General features: G+C 44.5%; 2 long non-coding RNA genes across 2 annotated transcripts; one reads left to right on the top strand and one right to left on the bottom strand.

The window, feature by feature from the left end:
- Positions 1 to 6,799: 6,799 nt before the first annotated feature.
- LOC311230612 lies at positions 6,800 to 7,462 on the bottom strand. The gene is made up of 3 exons (XR_014619824.1): positions 7,233 to 7,462; positions 6,996 to 7,135; positions 6,800 to 6,900 (listed from the first exon to the last, which is right to left on the bottom strand). It is a non-coding gene; the product is annotated as an uncharacterized lncRNA (long non-coding RNA).
- Positions 7,463 to 12,010: 4,548 nt separating this feature from the next.
- On the top strand, positions 12,011 to 12,673 carry LOC311230943. The gene is made up of 3 exons (XR_014619841.1): positions 12,011 to 12,240; positions 12,338 to 12,477; positions 12,573 to 12,673. It is a non-coding gene; the product is annotated as an uncharacterized lncRNA (long non-coding RNA).
- Positions 12,674 to 19,076: the final 6,403 nt, after the last annotated feature.

The raw sequence follows: 19,076 nt of genomic DNA, 5'->3' as shown, positions 1-19,076 counted from the left end.
CGCACGTTTTTCATTTTACCAGGGGTACGGGGACTGCTAAACGTCGTGGCGGGGGTGGGCTCGCTGTCTGCCACCGCGCATTAACGGGGGTGCGCTATGCGTGCACTCGTCAGAGGCTCGCTGCCACACTACGCGCGTCAAATTGTATTGTGTGTGGGTATTTGGGTGACTGGTTACGGTGGTTGAGTGAGGTGCTGTATGTGTGTGGCAGTGGTTGTGAGTGGAATGATCTTTGATTATCCTTGAGTAGGGGGCCCGGGGTTTCGCGTTCCAGGTTCGAAACTGGGGGTGATGCCGTGGGCCACAGGACGAGTTGGCCAGTGGAATGTCATTGGTCGGCAGGATTTTCAATGGGGGGATGGTGTCGCCGCCTGTGGTTATGAACGGGTTGTGTGACACTGTTCTAAATGCACGGGGACTTCAGTGACATAAGGCACTGAAAATTGATTTCTGTTCCCGTGAGAAGAGCGTTATTTTAACACCTAAAGGGTTAGGTGTTACGGGGGATATATAGTAACTGTGTGAGAGATTATGAATGGAAAGTATGTGTGTTACTGATATGTATAATGTAATCTGAGCGAAATACATACTAGGCTTTCACGGACAGAAATAAATGTAGTTACACATACACATAGTCATTTGCAAAGAACGATTAGAGTAAAAGTGAGATTATTCACCTAAATTACCATGTCCGATACAGATGTTTAGAAATGATAGGCTGTAAATAACAACTTTCTGATTGACCAACAGAAGGAAAAGGCTGATGCAAAATGAGTTCCCCGGAGTGGTATTAAGGAGGATCTTGACAACAGGATTGAGAGTCTGGGTTTCCAATGGAGACAACTGGAAAAAGATTAAGGCTGTGTCATTGATAAATCAAAAACGAAAATTGCACAAATGCTCTCAAGTGATCTTAGTATAGGAGATGCCCGACATTCCATGCTTAAAGACAAATGATGGATTGTGAATGGGAAATATCACTGATAATTAAGTGTATTTTTTGCTTCTCTTTTCACAGCTGCTCCAGGACGGATGGCCAGCGCTGACAATTCCGAACCCCAACAGGGAAATCAAAGAGACTGTTGACAGTCAGGGGGTATAGTATCACAAAAGCGAGATTATCAATTCCTGTTTACACCAATATAAAAGTGTGAGTGAAATTAACTCAAGTTTGGTAAAAATAGTTTGAATACAGAGAAACTTGCTTTCCAAACGGTGACGTTACGAGTGATTGAAGAAAAGGTGAGAATGGAAAATGCACAGACAGGAGCAACCGGAGGGTTAGATGCACTGACCATAGGAAGGGTAGACAATCTGTCTATTTCAACGACTGGAGATGTCACAATAAAAGTGACGAAAAGATGGCCAAAAATATTCAGGCCGTTACAGAACCTTGTAGTTAAAGGAGGCCGGGGTAGAATGCGTACCCAAATCAAGATGATGCCGATAACCTCTGCAGACATTACATTGACCGAATTGGACGTTGACTTGATTGACTGGAATTTGATCGACTCCCCTCTAGTGTCCAGTGAGACGGAGGGACTGGAAATAATGTCTTTTACTCCGCCACAGGGAGTCGTTGCAGCAAGCGACCCAGAGACAGCTGTATTACCCGAGTCAATCCACGCTGAAGTGTCCGTTGCAGATGACTGCCAGTTACAGACGTGCCTCCCTCTCGAAGAACAGCTAGCCGAGGCTAGACGGGTAGTGGACTATCTCCAAGGCCTACTCCAGTCCACACAGCCCGGAGGGGAGACAGGTTCCAATCGCCTCTCTCCCTCTCCCTCTGGAGAACCAGATGGCCAGAGACAGGCCCAGTTGGGGCCACAAGGGGGTCCCGTGCCGGAACAACAACAAACCCCAATAAGACCACCCACGAGGTGGCAACCACGAGGAAAAGGTCGAGGCAGAGGCAGGATTCCGAATGGCTACCGTGTGCGGCAGGTGCACTGTTGGACGTGTGGGACCCTCGGACACATTTCTCGGGACTGTGCAGAGCGGGACCATCTATCCACAACAGGGCGTGTTTGTACAGAAACAGGTGGCGGGCCCCTCCCAACCACGGGCCCCTCTCAAGGAACTGTGACTGGACCAAATAGGTACGTGGCTTTCTCCTCCGAACAGGCTCCAGGGAACCATGGCGATGATGGCATACCACCAGGACATGTTCTGGGCCCGATGACCCCAGGGTCATCCGGTCACAGGCAACTGACCCACCGGGTCCCACAACCCGGGGGAGACCGCCAGTGTTGTTGGGGCTGTGGAGTGAAAGGTCATTTTCAAGGGTCATGTCTGCAGAGGCCACCGGCAGAATAAAATATATGCAACTGACTAGGGTAGAGGTGGGATATATTGAATGATAAAATATGCTCCTATTTTTAGGTGATTTTTAGGTGATTAGATTATGAATGAAAGTTACTAAAAACGGATGTATGAGTGACTGACAAATGCATGAACTAATCGGACTAGCAAGAGGATCAAATTATGTTAAATAGTTAATCAATATTAGACAGTGTGATGATGTGACACTGCGGCAGTTAGTGATCAGTAAATTATCCATGCTTGGTCAACGTTCAGATTGATCAAGAGGTGGACTGCATGATTAAGAAATTAAAAAGACTCATAGTTGTTTCTAGTATTTTATAGTATTGATAGGAGAGTATTAACAGTTATGAGCAATAGGATAGATGTTTATTTACTTTTATTTTTACTTCTCTTTTCTAGTGTGTTACGAGCGATTCCTGACTTAGGCCGGGAGCGTACATTTTGTTTATTCATTTGATTTCCCTTTTTGTTTCTTAGTTAAAAATGAGCTCAGAATAAGCTCACAAGTTTGGTTTATTTTTTCAGTTATTGGTTTGGCAGCGTTTTCTTTGTGTTTTGTTTTCTGTTTTCTTTCTTTCTGTGTGTTTTTTCTTAGGGTACCTGGCAAGCTGGGAGTGATCTCGACACATCAGGACGGGGTAGTATATGTCTGTAAAATGGACTGGGAACAAAGTGAAGGAACATGAGCTAGTTATGGATTTTTGTTCTCCGCCCATTGAATACCCAGTTTTAGGGGCTGGGGGTGTGTCGTGGTTGGTGATAGTGTTGGGAAGCATGATTCTCTGTACATTAATGAAGCTCAATAGATTTGGTCGATATTGGCCAAATTAGTCTTGTGTAGGGTGTGAACATGTGCAATTGATAATTGGCTTGTGATGTGGAAGATGTGTGTTTAAGGCGGACTGTGATTTGTTGCCATACACACAGGTTACTGGGAGAATGGATGTGTCAGTGCTGACTGTCCAGTCCGGGGTGCAGCTGTCCAAAACCAGAGGAAGACGGTAACGATGTTTTAATGTGTATTTCACATCGAGAGGTGGAGGAGTATACTGTTTTGACAGCATAAAATAATGAGAGCCATGTGAATTTTTCAGAATTTTGAAATTTAATGATCTAGAAGCCATGAAATATATAGATAAATGATTTGGAAAAGAAAGTTGTCAAAGCTCAGACCAGTAAAGAGAGTCTGAGGGAGGAAAATTATGGATTCTCAATCAATTGTTGTGGTAGAAGTGATCCCCACTGTGCCCCGGAGCGATATATATTCACTACAGGATACGGATGGGAGATTGGGGAATCCGCAGTCATCAGAGAGTGGTACAAGGAAGACCGAGGACTCCATCGGTACTGTTGCCAGGACACTGGCTAGTGTCTACCCAGCGGTTCCATGGGGAACCACAACACTGCGGAGAACCAGGAGACGCCTACCTCTCGGGCCGGGAGAGTCTTGGCCAACGCAATGACCGAGTCTTGAGGCTTCAGAGGGAAACGACAGACAACCAACGAGAAGACAGGCGGCTAGGCCTCAGCAACAACTCCGGCTGTCAACAGAAGCAAGGCCTCAACTATTGACCAGGGGGTCAACAAGCGAAGGGGGGGAGCTGCTATCGCCCCTATCGACGACCAGGCGGAGGGGAGGAGAAACAAACCTCTTCCACTAATCCGAGGGTCAACGGGGGTTGGGCAGCCAGCAACGACCTCCCCACCGCTGTGACAGCAATAGAAGATACAGCAGGGGGCTCTACCCCCTAATAGTCAAGATGTTCTTGACAGAAGATTTTGGAGTGTGATGGGAAAGGCAATTTGCTTTCTAAATTCCACCTCCAAAAATGGGAGCAGTTGCACCCAGCAGTCATGATACTGCATCAGCTCGAAATTGATCTTGGTACGAGAACAAGTTATTAAAGACTGTGCACATGATCACAAAAACTGAAATGGCTAATTTGAATTTTAGGATCTGAGTGTGGCAAACCCATATATATGTTATCCTAATATGATTTAAAATGTCTTAAGTGTTATCTAGATAGTAGTGTGTAGAGATTGATATCTATGTTTGACATATTAAGGATAGGTAAACTATCCAAGTGGGGACTGTTGTAAAATCCAAACATAAGATCATCAATGATCCAATCAAACTAAGGTATTATATTTAGGGATAACAGCGCCCTGGAATTCAACACAAGAATCCTCCCAAACAGATGGTGTCCCGGGCCACTTAAAATAGCCGGCTGTAAAGGCTAAATCTGAGTAGTAACTTGTGTGTTTACTGAGGTAGAATGTTTATAACAATAGAACCATCTGGTTCCTAAGGTGGGACAGGAAGGATTTCAGTCCTAGCAAACACAAAGAGGTTAAAAGGATCAAAGCGCCCATGAAGTGTTATCAGCTGCTTCACGGCCTGGGGGACACAGACACACCCACACACACATACTCACACACACATAGTCACACACACACACACACACACACACACACACTCACACACACACATTTTCAAATACACACACACACACATTTTCAAATACACATCCACACACACACACACAGAGAAGATCACTATTGAAATCCAAACAAGCTAACTATTTCCTGGTATATTGTACTTATAATCTTGAATTAAGTCATTGAAGTAAGTTAAAATATAATTAGGTTTGGTCATACTTAAATGTCTACAATTAGTTAATGTGCCTGTTCTGTTTTCATTTAGGTTCAATATGATTAATTGATTGTTCTATATGGTATTGATTTGTATTCTATTAAGCTTGTTCTATATGGTATTGATTTGTATTCTATTAAGCTAAAAGAATGATTAAAGTCAACAGACTTAGTGATAAAGAAATATATCTGTGTTTATAAAGTCAACAGACTTAGTGATAAAGAAATATATCTGTGTTTATGTGGGCAATTGTAATTCAAATATAGATAAATGGAAATGAAAATGATGCAATGTTTAAGAACAGTATATATTGTTGACTGTAAGGACAGCCTCTGTTAGTATTATGTGAAGGGGGTTGGGCTATTAAGCCAAACCCCTATTTTTCAAATACAAGCTTAGCAGGCTTGTGATTGGGGCAATAATGTGATGATGTCATCAACTCCGAGACACTGGGCCTGGGCTATAAGAATGGGTGTGTGATGGGGGGAGAGGAACTCTGAACCAACCAACAGGACAGAACTCTGAAACAACCACACCACAAGGACAGACCTCTCCACCATCAACACCAAGGAGGCCAAGGCGGCAACGAGGACAAAGGAACTTCTTGGAGGGAAAACAGACTGCTTTGTTTTGTCAGCCAGACAAGCAAAGACCATCAACAACTTATCAACTATCATTCTTTATACTGTAATATTAGTCTGGTTGTTATCAAGACGGCATAGTGTCTTTGATAAACAACTATAGCATTTTCTTATTGTAATTTGTATACACTCTTAAACTTTGATTAAACAACTGTTAAACTACCTTCCTCCTAATTCCTTCTGCCTGCTCAGTCAGTTTTAACAGAAGTGATTCCCAGAGCTTTAAAGGTATTGAATCACAACGCAGAGTACCAGCAACAGGTTCTGATCAGAGCAGAACCGAACAGCTTGGGAATCCACTTCATTAGCACAGAGACGGCTGCAGTTACACACAGGGCCATTTTCGTTTCGTTTTCAGGGTCAGTTTCGCTTTTCAGAACGCAACGTAATGGCAGGCAAGTTGCCCAGTCCACACGAGCGCTGGATTTAATATAACCATGATTGTATGTGCGCAGTTGCACTGTTCGGCCACACACAACCGGGGATTTGCTACACTGCAACCCCGGTCTTTGAAAACTGGAGTTCCTGCCCCTCTGCTTGTTTTTGAGGACGGACTTTCTCAAATTCAGTGTTGATTACTTTGTTGGACCGGCGGGTATTTTTGCCTATCCATGGTGCCCAAAAGTGATAGCTGGGGGGAACTGCAAATGGGTTGTTTTTTTGACCTTTGCAATGAAAAGAAAATAATAATGTCACATCAGGAATAGAAGTTGCTTAACAAATTGATAAAAGGAGATGTCGACTAAGCGCTGCGAGTTACCCGTTACAAAACCACGACCAATCATATCCATAGACAGCGTCTTCCAGAAGTGTTCCACGTCCACCTCTCCACTGAAATCATCTGGAGGTCGTTTGAGGTCACTTACTAAGAAAAACAAGGAACATTTACATGCAAAAGCATATTCTCCAAGTCATACGATTAGGAACATCCAAGTAAGAGATAGTGCACAGCGGTTATCAGTGAAAATTATGTCTCTAAATGTCCATTACAAGGTCACAGGAGAGAAAATCGTGTTCATTGACCCGAGACTGAATTGAGTATTCAACCAAGTCAAGTAATATATGAATATTCTTACTGGATAAATGGAACACTCCTTTCTTGTGGAGGTCCATCACCACCACCGGAGGGTTATCACCACAGGTTACACAAGAGTATGCAGACTCATGTTCTGTAAGAGCCTCAAAGTGAAGGTAGGCATTGAGAACTGTTTTTGCAGGGGGGAATTGTACCCCAGTAGTGAGTTCCAGGGACTCTACTACTCTGCTGACTGCAGTGTGGACCTATGGGAGAAACAGTTATGGAAGCAAAATTAGTGCAATGATTAAGTTTTAATTTCCATGTACATTTAATAAGTTGTTGAGCCACAGTTTCTAACCTGTAACATATTCCTCAAGAAAAGGCACAATGGTAGATCAAGGAGAACACTGTCGTTGAAGTTGTGTAGACCATCTTTCCATTCCTGGTAACGGTAATGCATTCTACATTGTTTGCAGTATTTGTAGTAGGTGGCAACATCTAGAGATGGAAATATGCAGCATTACACTTGATACAGTACTTTCTCACATGGTTGATTTAATTAACACTGTACATTTCAATATCATAATCAAAATACCTTGAATAATTTTGGTGCTAGTCAGGATTTTGGCCTTTGTAGTAATAAGGACAGGATCCGAGAGGGGCACATTGTCTGGGCATCGCTGGCACATCATCTCCTCAGGAACTAGGCATGGTGGATAAACAGTTTCCACTGAAGGAAGCCTCAAGTTTTCTGGGAGCACAGCGGGGATCATCTTTTTTTCCTGCATGTACTCAACCATGCTCTGCAGTTTGTCTTTCGGTGGATAGTACATGTCACAATCACCTTCATTCTGTGATGCATGTGGTACAGTGCTTGGATCCAACTCTGTGCTTCTGGCTGTCCTGAACAATTGACTGTCCGTTTGTGCCATTTTGCTATGTACTTGTGGATACATGACTTTTTGGGTTTGGCGCATGGACAGTGCCACGTATTGATCTTGGCATCGTACACAACCATGACTCTTCCAAGGCGGCTGTACCATGAAGCTTTGGGCTCATATACGGAAATGTACTTCTTTGACGGAGGGATTGCAATTTTAGAAAAAACAGAAAGTGGTACATATTGGGCTACGGCTAGGCTTTGATGATTAAGGCAGTCTCTCTTCTTATCTTCACCAAACCATTTTTCTTGCACCATCCTAGAGAGCGTTTATTCGGCTAGCACTTCAATGGGAGCGTTGGATGTGCAATAGTCAAGTGACCTCAGATGTATACACTCGAAGGAGTTGAATCCACTCAGCCATGCCAACTTCATATTTTGTTGGCACTCCTGTGACTCACAACCAACATCAATGTTTTCCACCCCAAATTTTTGCACGACATGCAGTGGAGTACTCGCAACCTGGAATGACTTGAATACTATGAACATTCTATTCTTTGAATCTATGCACTCACTGGTAAGGTCATGCCTTGCTGTTATGTCATGCGTTTGATCCGTGTGTTTCCTTTCGATGTGTTTCTTCATATTTCTGGTGTTCATGGTAATCTTACACATTGGACACTTCTTTTGAATGACTGGCCGCCTTCTGGCCCGACTTGGGGATGTTTCTGCAGCCAGAGGTGGTTGAGGAGATGGCAGAGTCGGTTGAGGAGATGGCAGAGTCGGTTGAGGAGATGGCAGAGTCGGTTGAGGAGATGGCAGAGTCGGTTGAGGGGAGGGCTGGCTCTTACATGATGATATATGGACCAAAGCCTGTATTTTGGTTACAAATGTTGCCTGGCAGTAGAGGCAGTGGTAATGATAGTCTGGGCTGCCTGGTCTGCAGTCCAATCCACATCTGAGCAGGGGCTTGCATGATAATATATGGTGCGAAGCATTTTTTTTTCTTACAATTGTTGCCTGGCAGTAGGGGCAGTGGTAGTGATAGCCTTGTCTGCAGTCCAATCCACATTTGTGTATAGTGTATTCTGTAACACAAACATGAAAAGTAATAAAAGCATAATGTGACCACTGACCATTATTATTATTATTATACATGACCACCGTATGCGTCGGCTCAGTTATGCTCATTGCCAGAGGCAATGGGAGAAATGTCTAACTTTACCTTGATGGATAACTACTGTTGAAAAATGGATTTGCAAATGGCTCTGCACTTTGCCGAGTCTGGTAGGCTTGAAAAGGGAAGGCGCACAAAACGGGCAGTGATAGTTGCTGCAACAGGATCTGCATTCCACTACTGGTGGAAGTGACTGGCCTCTTCGTATCGTTATGTGGTCCTGGAAAAAAGAGAATATAATTACTTTCAAAATATGAATAAAAGGTTGTGCCTCTAATCACCACATCACTTGCCCACTTGGAGATGGCTTACTACTACACCATGTACTTGCAAGTTTATATTTAGTAAAGATAGCAGAGAGAGAAAGAGAGAGCCAGTTAGCTAATTAAATTCAATTGCACAGGTGGTCTGTGGTGGCCTTGATAAGCAACACACCCAATGTCCAAAATAGGTACTTACATTTTTACATATTTAGTAAAGATAGCAGTCCTATACACACCATGCACTTGCAAGTTTATTTAGTAAAGATAGCAGTCCTACTACACCATGTACTTGCACGTTTATATTTAGTAAAGATAGCAGAGAGAGCAGAGAGAGAAAGAGAGAGCCAGTTAGCTAATTAAATTCGATTGCACAGGTGGTCTGTGGTGGCCTTGATAAGCAAACCCAATGTCCAAAATAGCTAAATAGGTACTTACATTTTTACTGAAAGACATCTTGTTCTGCCTGCGCAGTGCGCACACACCACACTGTGAAAGAGTTCGTCTTCTTCTTGTTGTGATGTGAGAAAGAGTTCGAAAAAAAAATGGACTCTTTATACTCTCACGTGCTCCAGTCCACACATTACATTTACATTTACAATGTAATGCGCATACACATTGCGCCCCGCCCTCCCGCCCCCCCCCCCATTCGCAACTACTTGTCCAGACCACTTATACTTGTCCAGACCACTTATACCCGTCCAGCCTGGCTCTGCGGCTCTGCAGATACCCCCTACTCGTCTCACTTGTGAGATTCGGTCAGTGGTGTGAGAAACTGCAATGAAGTGTGTGGCGTCTTTTATTCCTCCGTAGTAGCCCAAGGCTGTCTAGACGAGTAGGGGGTATCTGCAGAGCCGCAGAGCCAGGCTGGACGGGTATAAGTGGTCTGGACAAGTATAAGTGGTCTGGACAAGTAGTTGCGAATGGGGGGGGGGCGGGAGGGCGGGGCGCAATGTGTATGCGCATTACATTGTAAATGTAAATGTAATGTGTGGACTGGAGCACGTGAGAGTATAAAGAGTCAATTTTTTTTTTCGAACTCTTTCTCACATCACAACAAGAAGAAGACGAACTCTTTCACAGTGTGGTGTGTGCGCACTGCGCAGGCAGAACAAGATGTCTTTCAGTAAAAATGTAAGTACCTATTTAGCTATTTTGGACATTGGGTTTGCTTATCAAGGCCACCACAGACCACCTGTGCAATCGAATTTAATTAGCTAACTGGCTCTCTCTTTCTCTCTCTGCTCTCTCTGCTATCTTTACTAAATATAAACGTGCAAGTACATGGTGTAGTAGGACTGCTATCTTTACTAAATAAACTTGCAAGTGCATGGTGTGTATAGGACTGCTATCTTTACTAAATATGTAAAAATGTAAGTACCTATTTTGGACATTGGGTGTGTTGCTTATCAAGGCCACCACAGACCACCTGTGCAATTGAATTTAATTAGCTAACTGGCTCTCTCTTTCTCTCTCTGCTATCTTTACTAAATATAAACTTGCAAGTACATGGTGTAGTAGTAAGCCATCTCCAAGTGGGCAAGTGATGTGGTGATTAGAGGCACAACCTTTTATTCATATTTTGAAAGTAATTATATTCTCTTTTTTCCAGGACCACATAACGATACGAAGAGGCCAGTCACTTCCACCAGTAGTGGAATGCAGATCCTGTTGCAGCAACTATCACTGCCCGTTTTGTGCGCCTTCCCTTTTCAAGCCTACCAGACTCGGCAAAGTGCAGAGCCATTTGCAAATCCATTTTTCAACAGTAGTTATCCATCAAGGTAAAGTTAGACATTTCTCCCATTGCCTCTGGCAATGAGCATAACTGAGCCGACGCATACGGTGGTCATGTATAATAATAATAATGGTCAGTGGTCACATTATGCTTTTATTACTTTTCATGTTTGTGTTACAGAATACACTATACACAAATGTGGATTGGACTGCAGACAAGGCTATCACTACCACTGCCCCTACTGCCAGGCAACAATTGTAAGAAAAAAAAATGCTTCGCACCATATATTATCATGCAAGCCCCTGCTCAGATGTGGATTGGACTGCAGACCAGGCAGCCCAGACTATCATTACCACTGCCTCTACTGCCAGGCAACATTTGTAACCAAAATACAGGCTTTGGTCCATATATCATCATGTAAGAGCCAGCCCTCCCCTCAACCGACTCTGCCATCTCCTCAACCGACTCTGCCATCTCCTCAACCGACTCTGCCATCTCCTCAACCGACTCTGCCATCTCCTCAACCACCTCTGGCTGCAGAAACATCCCCAAGTCGGGCCAGAAGGCGGCCAGTCATTCAAAAGAAGTGTCCGATGTGTAAGATTACCATGAACACCAGAAATATGAAGAAACACATCGAAAGGAAACACACGGATCAAACGCATGACATAACAGCAAGGCATGACCTTACCAGTGAGTGCATAGATTCAAAGAATAGAATGTTCATAGTATTCAAGTCATTCCAGGTTGCGAGTACTCCACTGCATGTCGTGCAAAAATTTGGGGTGGAAAACATTGATGTTGGTTGTGAGTCACAGGAGTGCCAACAAAATATGAAGTTGGCATGGCTGAGTGGATTCAACTCCTTCAAGTGTATACATCTGAGGTCACTTGACTATTGCACATCCAACGCTCCCATTGAAGTGCTAGCCGAATAAACGCTCTCTAGGATGGTGCAAGAAAAATGGTTTGGTGAAGATAAGAAGAGAGACTGCCTTAATCATCAAAGCCGTAGCCCAATATGTACCACTTTCTGTTTTTTCTAAAATTGCAATCCCTCCGTCAAAGAAGTACATTTCCGTATATGAGCCCAAAGCTTCATGGTACAGCCGCCTTGGAAGAGTCATGGTTGTGTACGATGCCAAGATCAATACGTGGCACTGTCCATGCGCCAAACCCAAAAAGTCATGTATCCACAAGTACATAGCAAAATGGCACAAACGGACAGTCAATTGTTCAGGACAGCCAGAAGCACAGAGTTGGATCCAAGCACTGTACCACATGCATCACAGAATGAAGGTGATTGTGACATGTACTATCCACCGAAAGACAAACTGCAGAGCATGGTTGAGTACATGCAGGAAAAAAAGATGATCCCCGCTGTGCTCCCAGAAAACTTGAGGCTTCCTTCAGTGGAAACTGTTTATCCACCATGCCTAGTTCCTGAGGAGATGATGTGCCAGCGATGCCCAGACAATGTGCCCCTCTCGGATCCTGTCCTTATTACTACAAAGGCCAAAATCCTGACTAGCACCAAAATTATTCAAGGTATTTTGATTATGATATTGAAATGTACAGTGTTAATTAAATCAACCATGTGAGAAAGTACTGTATCAAGTGTAATGCTGCATATTTCCATCTCTAGATGTTGCCACCTACTACAAATACTGCAAACAATGTAGAATGCATTACCGTTACCAGGAATGGAAAGATGGTCTACACAACTTCAACGACAGTGTTCTCCTTGATCTACCATTGTGCCTTTTCTTGAGGAATATGTTACAGGTTAGAAACTGTGGCTCAACAACTTATTAAATGTACATGGAAATTAAAACTTAATCATTGCACTAATTTTGCTTCCATAACTGTTTCTCCCATAGGTCCACACTGCAGTCAGCAGAGTAGTAGAGTCCCTGGAACTCACTACTGGGGTACAATTCCCCCCTGCAAAAACAGTTCTCAATGCCTACCTTCACTTTGAGGCTCTTACAGAACATGAGTCTGCATACTCTTGTGTAACCTGTGGTGATAACCCTCCGGTGGTGGTGATGGACCTCCACAAGAAAGGAGTGTTCCATTTATCCAGTAAGAATATTCATATATTACTTGACTTGGTTGAATACTCAATTCAGTCTCGGGTCAATGAACACGATTTTCTCTCCTGTGACCTTGTAATGGACATTTAGAGACATAATTTTCACTGATAACCGCTGTGCACTATCTCTTACTTGGATGTTCCTAATCGTATGACTTGGAGAATATGCTTTTGCATGTAAATGTTCCTTGTTTTTCTTAGTAAGTGACCTCAAACGACCTCCAGATGATTTCAGTGGAGAGGTGGACGTGGAACACTTCTGGAAGACGCTGTCTATGGATATGATTGGTCGTGGTTTTGTAACGGGTAACTCGCAGCGCTTAGTCGACATCTCCTTTTATCAATTTGTTAAGCAACTTCTATTCCTGATGTGACATTATTATTTTCTTTTCATTGCAAAGGTCAAAAAAACAACCCATTTGCAGTTCCCCCCAGCTATCACTTTTGGGCACCATGGATAGGCAAAAATACCCGCCGGTCCAACAAAGTAATCAACACTGAATTTGAGAAAGTCCGTCCTCAAAAACAAGCAGAGGGGCAGGAACTCCGGTTTTCAAAGACCGGGGTTGCAGTGTAGCAAATCCCCGGTTGTGTGTGGCCGAACAGTGCAACTGCGCACATACAATCATGGTTATATTAAATCCAGCGCTCGTGTGGACTGGGCAACTTGCCTGCCATTACGTTGCGTTCTGAAAAGCGAAACTGACCCTGAAAACGAAACGAAAATGGCCCTGTGTGTAACTGCAGCCGTCTCTGTGCTAACAGTCACGTTTTCAGTACGAGAAGACAAGACAAAACTTCTTTCTCTGGTCTGCATCCCCTTAACAATTGTGTGTATTGAGCCGTACTGTATTGTACCCATTCTGCAATCTTGTTGCAATAAAGTTTTCATTCACACTCAAAATCTGTGTTAATTTTTTATTTTGCATACTAATGTTCTGTGTCTTGAGTCGTACTTGTATTGAAAAACTGATTTTATGTCTGAGGAGAAGACCGGTACTCATCATCTTCGTCTCCACAAAAAGAAAAATGACATGTGAAGTATGTTGTGTGCCAGGTTCAAACAGTGCTGTATATGTACAGTTTATTCCTACTCCTATCCAAGCTCCGGGAGGGTCATCAAAGAGAAGTCGGGTCATCAAAGAGAAGTCGCTTATTCTTAGTCCTTGCCCCACAATGGTGGAATAACAAAAAGAAAAATGACATGTGAAGTATGTTGTGTGCCAGGTTCAAACAGTGCTGTATATGTACAGTTTATTCCTACTCCTATCCAAGCTCCGGGAGGGTCATCAAAGAGAAGTCGGGTCATCAAAGAGAAGTCGCCTATTCTTAGTCCTTGCCCCACAATGGTGGAATAACAAAAAGAAAAATGACATGTGAAGTATGTTGTGTGCCAGGTTCAAACAGTGCTGTATATGTACAGTTTATTCCTACTCCTATCCAAGCTCCGGGAGGGTCATCAAAGAGAAGTCGGGTCATCAAAGAGAAGTCGCCTATTCTTAGTCCTTGCCCCACAATGGTGGAATTGTCCTAATAAACTAACCTACACTGTAGCACTCAACACTTTATGAACATTGTTACTGAGACGAAAGTTAAGTTTACTCTATTATTACTAGATCTGGTATGTCTAGATGTAACACTGTATGGGTACAAGTTTACTCTATTATTACATGTCTAGATGTAACATTACTGTCTATGTATAATGTACCTATGTAAACGAGACGAACCCCGCCCCCCCCCCCCCCCCCCCATTCGCAACTACTTGTCCAGACCACTTATACTTGTCCAGACCACTTATACCCGTCCAGCCTGGCTCTGCGGCTCTGCAGATACCCCCTATTGGGCCTGGCTCTGCGGCTCTGCAGATACCCCCTATTGGCAAGAAGAGCGAGTAGGGTATATCTGCAGTGCCGCAGCGAGTAGGGTATATCTGCAGTGCCGCAGATATAGGAGGGGCCTGTACTGTGCGCTGCACTACTGCGCATGCGAGAAACAAAGTAACATAATAATATAGGACACTAGAATGAATGAAAACTTTATTAACAGATTGCAGAATGGGTACAGTACAGTACAGCTCAATACATACAATTGTTAAGGGGATGCAGACCAGAGAAAGACTTTCGTCTTGTTTACATCAGGGTCCCCCATTTTCAATTCATCGTAACATATATGACATACATGACATACAGATAGACAGTACTGCTACATCTATACATTTATGACATACCAGATTTGCAAATACAGTACTGTTTGTGATACGAAAAGAGTCCAGAAAAAAAAGTATATACATTTGACATAGAAACTGTACATTGGAGGAGGTTGGGTAGGTGGGGGGGGTGGGGGCGACTGTACATTGGAGGTGGTTGGGTGGGGGGGGGGGGGTTGGATAGGAGTGTGGGGGGGGGAGGTGGGGGGGGGGGGGGGTTGGGTAGGAGGGGTGGGGGGGGGGGGACACTATCACTGTACAAGCAAAACTGTAAATATTGACAAGACCATACTTGGTAATTTACTGTACATTGGAGGGGGTTGTGTTAGGACATTTACAGGGGCCAGTTTCGAATTGCAGTCTCCCGTAGGTGTTTTTTGAGAGTGTTTTTGAAAGTGGGTAGTGATTCACATTCCTTTACAGCTTTGGGTAGGGCGTTCCACATTGATGTGGCATAATTGCGAAACGTGTTTAGTCCCTTGTTTGAGCCGAATCTGGGTTTAACATGATTTGTGGAGCTCCCTCTGGTGTTGTGATCGTGGTATTCACTGACCTTTGGGAAGTATTTTGACATGTACATGGGTACCTTGGTCGTGTAGTGTATCTTGTAGACCAGGCCCATTGCAAGTTGCTGTACTCTGTTGTCTACTCTAAGCCATCCTAGGTTGTCAAAGTGGGCAGGGGTGAGGTGGGTTCTAGGAGTAAGGTCAAGCAGTAGTCTGACCAGTTTGTTTTGAGATGTTTGTAATTTTGTTTTTAGCGCCTTTGAGGTGCTTTGGTACCAAACTCAAAGCCCTTCTCTCCCCTGCAGACCTTCAGAGAGTCATCCAAGCCTTCATTTCATCTAGATTAGACTACTGCAACTCCCTCTATATAGGCATTAACCAGTCTTCCCTGTCCCGCTTACAACTGGTACAAAACGCTGCTGCCAGACTGTTGACCGGAACCCGCAAGAGAGACCACATCACCCCTGTCCTTGCCTCCCTTCATTGGCTCCCAGTACGCTACAGGATAGATTTTAAGGTTCTCCTATTTGTTTTTAAAGCCCTTAATGGTCACACCACCTCCTACATCTCAGACCTCCTATCCCCCTATTCCAACACCAGGTCCCTCAGGTCAGCCGATCAGAGGCTCCTGACAGTCCGGAGGTCTAACCTCAAGCTCAGGTGCGGCCGTGCCTTTGCTATCGCAGCCCCTGAACTGTGGAACAGCATCCCCACCTCCATTAGGCTCGCCCCCTCGATAAATGCCTTCAAATCGAGGCTCAAAACCCACTTCTACCTACTAGCCTTTCCCGTTCACTGACTCATGCCCTGTTTTTCTATGTGTTTGCCTGTGTGCCCTCCCATAAAACGGAGTGTGATTGTTGTCTATATGTATCTTGTGTATCTACCCTCTGTACAGCACTTTGGTTGACACGCGTCATGTGAAATGTGCTTTATAAATAAATCTGATTGATTGATGAGGTGCAAACATAAAGTAACATACGGAAAATAAAGTAACATACGGAAAATAGGACCTAATCATGTCCAAAATATTTTTGTCTTAAACTGAATATCAATTGGATTAGGAGTAACCAAATAAAGCATTCAATGCAACCAATTGTCTATAGACTAGAATTTTTGTCTTAAACTGAATATCAATTGGATTACCAGCCCTGACTGTTACTCTAAGCTTAACCTCTTCTGGATGAGGGCCTAAATTTAACCCTTAGACTAGATTAGAATTACTTTACTTTGTTTCTCGCATGTGCAGTAGTGCACCGCACAGTATGTCATAGTATTGTTAACTGACTACAAGAGGAGTATACGTTACGACATGTTTACGACAGTTACAGTAAGGGGGAGTGGCGCGAGAGGCAGGGATTGTTGGGATTGAGGAACCACCTGAGGTAGTATAAAAGCGTCTTGTTTACCAACCAACTGTTCCGTTGTCCGTTAATATCCAAGATATATTACATGGTGTCAGAAGTGGTCGAGGATGGCAAAGTTTCAACCACCAGAGAGTTTTTGTTTCGAGAAACCCGCCGAATGGTCAGACTGGAAGAAACGGTTTACACGGTACAGGATAGCTACTAAGTTGGACAAAGAAGAAGGTCCAGTTCAAGTAAGCACGCTGGTGTATGCGCTCGGGAAGGAAGCAGAGAACATTCTCAGCTCTTTTACCTACGGGGAAGAGGAAGATGACTCGCAGTATGATGTTGTACTGGTGAAATTTGATGCATATTTCATCCCGAGACGCAACGTTATACATGAACAGGCGTGTTTCAACCAGAGAGTGCAGCGTGCGGGAGAGCGCGCAGAGACATTCATCCGCGCACTATATGAGCTGTCGGAACATTGCAACTTCGGAACGGCTCGTGAGGAAAACATAAGAGACAGAATCGTGGTGGGGATTCTAGATAAGGGTATGTCTCAGAGGCTACAGCTGATCCCTAACCTCACTCTGGAGATGACTGTACAAGAGACGCGTCAATCAGAGGAGGTAAAAGCTCAAGTTAACCAGCAGGGGGAGCAGGCTTACGCCGTGCAAGAAGTAGCACAACGGCATAACAGAGGTGCAACACAGAAGTGGCGGCACTCACAGAGAGAGAGGCGCCAGGAGAGAGAGAGTGAGAATGACCACAGGAAGTGCTGGCGGTGCGGCAGAATGCCACAGAGTCAGCAGGATGACTGCCCAGCAAGGAGGTCTAACTGCAATAATTGTGGGAAGAGTGGACACTGGGGAAGGGTGTGCAAAAGAAAGCAGGTGAGAGAAGTGACTGAGGGTGAGGGATCAGAAGATGGACAGTATTATTATCTGGGCTCAGTTAATAGCATGCCTCAAAATGATAATGAATGGACAGTCACATTAGAGATTGGCAGCTCACCTGTAGAATTTAAAATAGATACTGGAGCCGATTGTTGTATCATAAGTGAAACTGTGTACAAAACACTGGAGCCAAAACGGGCCCTACAGAGGCCAAAGAAGGTGCTGAGTGGTCCAGGGGGTGGATTGAACTGTTTAGGGCAGTTTATGACTCAGACCAGCTACAAGGGGAAAACATACACATGCAGGCTCTACGTCATTAGAGGGCAGAGTCTGAATAACCTACTCAGCAGGCCAGTAGCTGTAGCTATGGGGTTAGTAAAGCGAGTGGGCGAGGTCAACACCAGTGAACAGGAGTTTGGCCTACTGAAAACAGCCTGTGAAGATAGCTCTAAAGGACAATACCCAGCCCTATGCAGTATGCACAGCACGCCGGGTCCCCATACCGCTCCTGAGTGCAGTGAAAGAGGAGTTGGAGAGGATGGAAGCCAACGACATCATTGAAGCCGTGACTGACCCAACAGAGTGGTGCGCACCCATGGTGCCAGTCCAGAAAAAGTCTGGAAAAGCACGCATCTGTGTGGACTTAAAGAAGCTTAATAAGGCTGTCAAAAGAGAGAGATTCATCTTGCCGACATCAGAGGGGATGGTAGCTCAGCTCAGCGGCTCCACAGTCTTCTCATCACTCGACGCAGCGTCAGGGTTCTGGCAGATCCCACTGGACAAAGACAGCCAGAGGTTGACCACCTTCATCACACCGTACGGAAGGTACTGTTTTAAACGTCTTCCCTTTGGGATAAGCAGTGCACCTGAGATATTTCAGAGGAAGATGGTGGAGACGCTGGAAGGGCTGGACGGCGTTGCCGTCTACATGGACGACATCATCATCCATGGCAGCAACACCAGCGAACATGATGAGCGGCTGCAGAAGGTTCTGGATCGGCTGGAGTCTGCAGGCCTGAAGCTGAACAATGAGAAGTGTGTGCTGAGAAAGGAGGAGCTGCACTTCCTGGGTCAGGTGATCAACAAAGATGGTGTACGACCCGACCCAGCCAAAGTGTCTGCAGTCAGCAAACTGGAACCACCAGAAAACATGCAGGAACTAAAGAGAGCACTCGGCATGATCAATTACCTGGGGAAATATATTCCAGACCTCGCCACAGTGGGCCAGCCACTATATGCACTGTTAAAAGCAGACTCAGTGTGGATGTGGGGTCCGGCGCAACAAGCAGCCTTTGAGCGAGTTAAAGAGCTCCTCACAACGTCACCTACCCT

Source organism: Notolepis coatsorum (genome assembly GCF_963971535.1).
Source record: "Notolepis coatsorum genome assembly, chromosome: 6".
Lineage (NCBI taxonomy): Eukaryota > Metazoa > Chordata > Actinopteri > Aulopiformes > Paralepididae > Notolepis > Notolepis coatsorum.
Note: the sequence above shows the minus strand (reverse complement) of the source record. Positions and strands in the feature narration are given on the sequence as shown.